Genomic DNA, 5672 nt, shown 5'->3' on the forward strand with positions numbered 1-5672 from the left:
GCTGTAAATGCTTATTAGAGCACCAAATGTGTATTTATCCACAGCTGAAAATGGTCCCAAACTGTGTATGTTTTATGTAAATGTATTTGTGACTTGTTTTTACTTTACGTCTTTAGCAGGAACCAGTGGTTTGAGATTGTGTGACTGGATGTCAGAAAGTATTGAGAGATTAACTAACACATTGTTCATTTTGGTCTTTTCATTGGATTTGTATACAAGTCTTAGATGAGGATAAATAAATAAAAACGTGAAATGTAAAAGCCTTGTGAAAAACTTGTAAGAATCTATTATTTATTCAGTTTATTTGTCATTTTTCTTTATTTAATTAATAATTTAGGATAATAATTCTGCTAAAGATAATATATAATAATGGCGGAGGAAGGTTCAAAATGTATTAAAGCAATCTCACAACAGGATCACTTTATTATGCTCGGAGCTTTCAATCCTATCACATGACCTTCAATCAGATAAGTTTGCCCAGTTGTCACAGAATTGTAGAATTTATTCACAATTCTTTGAAGAAGTCCTTAAGTGCTCAAAATATGGACATTTAGACACCTTAAATTCAATGGCAACCGCGCAAACGCTATATGCTGATGAAGACGATAGTTGCAAATTCCAGACATTGACCTTGAGATGAGATGAGGACATTTGTAAATATATATATAAAAATGTTTATTTTGGAATTTCAAATGGAAAAGTTTGGTCTAATTTCCCTCAAAGATTTTGAAATCATTTTAAAAGAAAAAAACAACATATGTAACATAAGCCATCATATCAGTGTTCTGTACACATGAGTTAACGTACAGCAAGTGAATGACAGCCAGAAGCAACACAGCCTACATACAAACACTGCAGCTACGTGCATTTACCACTTAAAGAGTAAGAGCCTTTCCTTGTACTTGGTCCAAAAGAGCTTTTACTCACCCGTTCATTTTCTTGTTACACTCCCTCTCTCTCTTTCTCTCTGTCCCCCACTCTTTCTCTCGGATGCAGGGCATAAACATGAAATTGATTGATTATTGTTTAAGGGTCTGACAGAAGTGCAGCTTCTCTTTGATTCTTCACGTGTTTAACCCCCAACATGTGCTCTCGCTACATAATATTCAATACAAACTAACAGAAGTGCACAGTGTACAGTGTTTTCAAGGTATTTTATCACAAGAGGATGAAAAAGAATTTGTTGATAACTTTCTTCAGATGCCCAATAATAATGATATAACCGATCTTTTTACTTTTATGCTTTTATAACATATTTGTCAAACAAGTGGAATGTTATTTTAAACGTTATCCAAAAAGCACTTTTCTTTCAATTTGATTTCCCATCAAACAAGTTACATTTATATATATTTTCCTTCAGACTAAAGAAAATAGAAGAAAGCAAAAGTTCAATGTTACCTTCGGTAAAGTATGTTTGTCGAAAAGCATAACACAGTCACGAAAATTGTTTTAATAGAGACATTAATGTAAAAACAAGAGTGCACAAGTTGAAATCTAAGTAAAGGATATATACAAGTAAGATGCGATTATAGGAGGCAATCTCATATAGGGCATATATATATATATATATATATATATATATATATAACAATCTCAAGTAATCAAGTAAAAAAACTGAATTTAAAACAGATAAAAACACAAAAGTGCTAACATCAGCCTACAAGCATGCTCACAATGTCAATGCTAACACACTGGTGTTAACCAGTTAATGGTAACAGATAAACCAATATTGGACAAATCCAAATGTTGACCTGATGGTGGCAGTAATGGAGCCTATACTTTCTCCATTACCAAGGTCTAATTTCCTTGAGTTGATATGTGACTCTGTCTGTCTGTCTGCTGAGAGGAAGGTGCATCTGATCCACTTTTGTTTGAGCTGTGAAGTTGTGATGTTTAAAACATGCTTTCTGACTCTTTCCTTTAAGAAGAAGTACTTTCACTTTAAAATGTCTGTTTAGGTTATGCTGTATGTTTCATTATGCCCATAAGAAGGTAAATGCAATTATTATTTGTCAAAAAACAATTAGCTCCAAATGAGGGGAGTCTGAAGCCATTGGGCCACTGTGGCACTGAGTCACAGAGACTCTCCCTGATTGGCCACAGAGAGCAGGTGACAGGGTATAAAAGGCTTTGGAAGACAGCAGACTGGTTGGTCTGGCTTTCCACACACACTAGGGAAAAGTAAGGTCAGTGGGATTCATCTACCTGTGGATCCTGAATGTCTGTACAACATGACAATCCAAAGTGGTGGACTTACCGACTGACAGACAGACATTAACATCCATAAAGCTGCTAGTATGGCTAATTAGGCTAAATCATTTAGTAAAACATGTGGGCACACACAGGATCAAATTGCACATTTGTTGGGGACTATTTTCAGCCGCAGATTAATACACATTTGGTGTCTAGTGATTTATAGAAGTAGGAGTGTGTGTGTTTTTTTAATTTTATTTTATATTTATGGTAATGAAGGAACTTGTCACCTAATGCAATAATGTGACTTTTTAATAGTTTTTGGACAACAGTGGAGCTTTATTGCACAGAGAAATAAGTTATATCAGGCTTCGGCAACACAGGAAACAGTTTTTTTCATGGGATTTGTTGTGTTATCTTGTCATCTCTGTGTATGGATTGATTTCATGAGGATATGCACATGCATGTTTGCGTGTGTGCCAGAGAGATACAGAAAGGAAGTTAGGGACACATGGTGGAGATATGGCTGGTAACATGGTCAAGTCTATGACACAGGATGCAACAGTGACTGTGTCTGTTCCCTGCGAGTGGGGTCCTAACCAGTGTATTTATCTTTGACGTGACAGGGGGAGATTGATTCAAAAGCCAAGTGTCGCAATTAACCCCTTCTATGACCATCAATCACTATAATGCATAAAAACAGTAATCTAATTAAATACCCAGAGAGAAATGAAGCCATTATTAGCCGTCAAATGTCCACTACTACCAAATGATGTGAGGCTGAAAATTGTCACATGGCTTGGAGGAAATTAGGTTGTCTGTAAATTAATTGTGCAGATTGAAATAAGGAGAAGGATGGGCAGAAATGAGCACAATTTGGTAAACTGGCACGTTTGAATAGGCTGCATCACTTGAAATCAGGAAACAAAAGACAGATGTAAATCATGCAGTACAGCAATCTTAGCAAAAATACATGAAGGTTTTTTTCCCCCACCAAAATGTTGTATATAAAAAAATAAAAGGTTGTAAAAATATCAGATATAGTTATGTTATGAAAAGCAGAACATTTTAGAGTGTTGTTAGTTATCTTCATGTAAGAAAAGGTGAGATATTATTCGACTGGTGGATATCTCATTGAATAAAACTCTTCATATCATGTCTCATATTCATCTATTGTTTAGAACAGACACATTTCAATAGATGTTTAATTCTAGTTGTCAACTTTAAAAAGTTAACATGAACCTCTGGAGGAAGCTGATGATGTGTGTGGGCGGTATATGTAAATCACTTGATTGGTTATTGTTTTATCAGGAAAATTGTGTGTTCCACCTAACTGCTGATTTATGACGGAGACTCCTTATGATCCGAATGATTAACTGCAGTTTTCAAAGTCTTTCAGAAAATGAATATAAATTAAACTGAGTATAACGTGAATAGAGGGTGACTAAAATATTTCTTCCTGTACTTTATCTCTCATTTGGATATAAAGCAGGCAACATCACTGGGAGGAAATGGAGGAAAATAAGATATTAGATACTAGAATAGAGTAAACAGAGAGTAATGATAATAGTATGACCACAAGCAAAATATGTTCAGCAACTAAACAAGAGAGGCTGTATTTAAGCACAGCAGTGTTTTGAACTAAATGCTAACATCAGTGTGCTAACATGCTGACGTTTAGCAGTTTGTCATGTTTACCATCTTAATTTAGTGGTAATTGAAATAATTCAACTGAGACTTTATGATAATAATTAATAATATTACAGGTCCAGTTTGTCACTTTTATGATGATCTATTGGCAGAAATGGAATATAATATTCATTCATTGTTTTATATCAGTGTATAATCACCTGAATATAGGAACTGTTGTGTTTTCGTTGAGCCTTTTTCTATCTACAGATGCTGTGGGTGGTCTTCCATGTAGAACCGCCATGTTTGTACTGTAGCCTAGAAAGGACAAACCAGATAGAGGTGTTCACGATTTCCGCGTGTTTCACAGCCACCGTAATTTCACCTTTATGCTTGGAAGGGGAGCGAAAGAATTAGAATATGTAACTGCTAGACGCCACTAAAATCCTTTAAAGGTATTAGGTCATTAACCAAAGTACTGATTATTGAAATTAAAATTTTGATCTCATGATGGCCCTATTTGAAAAGTCAGAGGATCGCCAATGATATATAAAAAAATTTAATAACAATCCATGATATAGTCGAAATTTCACACAAAATCAAAACTGTCGGTCACATGGTGACACTAGCAGAAAAGTCAGTGTACATCTTCTGGGTAAAATGAATGTTTACTAAATCTGAGGGCAATCCATCAAGTAAAACTTGACTGACTTAAAATCTTGACCTACTGGGGGTACTCGAGGAAAGGTCATGAGATTACCAATGTCATTAGAATTCATCCTGTGAGCACCATGAATATCTGTGCCAAAGCAATCCATCCAATAGTATTGAGATATTTCAGTTTGGGTGAGAGTGGCGGACACACTGAGTGACCGATACCATCCCACTTCACATATACAAAACTTCCAAATAAAACAATTAAAGGGGGCGTTTGTAAGAACATAAATACAGTATGTTAAGAGATAAAGTATATAACAGCCTACTTACATGATTTTGTCTGCATATGTTTGCTATGGTGGTTGTACTATACTGTATGTTGTTAATGAAACCTCCCAGCTCCCACTTAACTGAGCTCTCAAACACATTTCCTGAAAATAAGCGCCATGTCCCTCCACACTATTTGCTGAGCTAAGACCAAGAAAAAGGGGGCGTAAAAGGAAGAGTAATTAAGCCACCAGATAATCCTGACGACAGCAGCAAAAATGGCTATTCAGCTTATGGCCAGTAATTGTGGTCGGGACACTGTGACCTTACTCATGTGCAGAGTGACTAAGAGGAATGGGGGTGGGGCACAATATTTTTCCCATGGGTAGAAACCGGCTCCACTCATGTAAAGAACATACATATGATGGACAGCAGGTCTCTGCAGCAAGTTAATGTTGGAAGTTACAGGATTAGAGGCACTGTCAGTGATGCTATGTGGTGTTCACTTGCTACCATGGTACTTATATATTGTAGAAGGTGGTTAGGAAATATTGTTTCAGTTTATACTGAACCCCTTTGGCTGTATTCATCTGTCATCTACCCTTGGAGGTCTTTGTGGTCCCTCAAGGGTCTACGTCGGTGACATCTACACCTCTTACAACTCCAGAGCCAAATCAACAACTTCTAAACTGAGTGAACCATGACTCTGTGGAAATAGTTAAAACAGAACTACTATGCAGCCGTGGTGTCCACAGCTGTCTGTGTACGTGTCTGTTTGGTAGTACATTTAAGTACTATACAGATTTAGCATTGCAGTTTTATAACATTGATTGAAAGTTTAAAAAAAGTATAAAAATATATGCAGCTGAAGAAGACATATTGTCTTTTTTTCTTTTTTTATTGCTCATGTACAACCTGGTATCTAT

Source organism: Morone saxatilis, unplaced genomic scaffold (assembly GCF_004916995.1).
Source record: "Morone saxatilis isolate NCDOM2014 unplaced genomic scaffold, NCSU_SB_2.0 Contig24, whole genome shotgun sequence".
NCBI classification, from domain to species: Eukaryota; Metazoa; Chordata; class Actinopteri; family Moronidae; genus Morone; species Morone saxatilis.